The sequence below is a fragment of the Geospiza fortis genome, unplaced genomic scaffold (assembly GCF_000277835.1).
Source record: "Geospiza fortis unplaced genomic scaffold, GeoFor_1.0 scaffold163, whole genome shotgun sequence".
In the NCBI taxonomy this organism is placed as follows: domain Eukaryota; kingdom Metazoa; phylum Chordata; class Aves; order Passeriformes; family Thraupidae; genus Geospiza; species Geospiza fortis.
Window position 1 is genome coordinate 1545470 of NW_005054401.1, and position 253 is coordinate 1545722.

Genomic DNA, 253 nt, shown 5'->3' on the forward strand with positions numbered 1-253 from the left:
AGCATGGCAGAGGATTGCTAAGATCCCAGGTGAAAATGTAGCCTGTGCTTAATGTTTGTGCAGTGCTCAGCACAATGTGATCTGGCTTTTGTCTTGAAGATGTAGATATATACAGGAAACAATAATGGATGGGTCAAGTCCCTTTGCTCATTATCACTGATATACAACTAGAAAGGCAAAAAGTTTGGAAAAATCCAGACCTTCCTCTTGAGGGAATGACGGCAGGAAGGAAAGCAGAGAGAACAATGCCAGA

General features: G+C 42.3%; 1 protein-coding gene across 1 annotated transcript in view; it reads right to left on the minus strand.

Moving 5' to 3' along the window:
* LOC102035640 (leukemia inhibitory factor receptor) overlaps positions 1-253 on the minus strand; it is a 33129-nt gene that overhangs the window by 30644 nt on the left and 2232 nt on the right.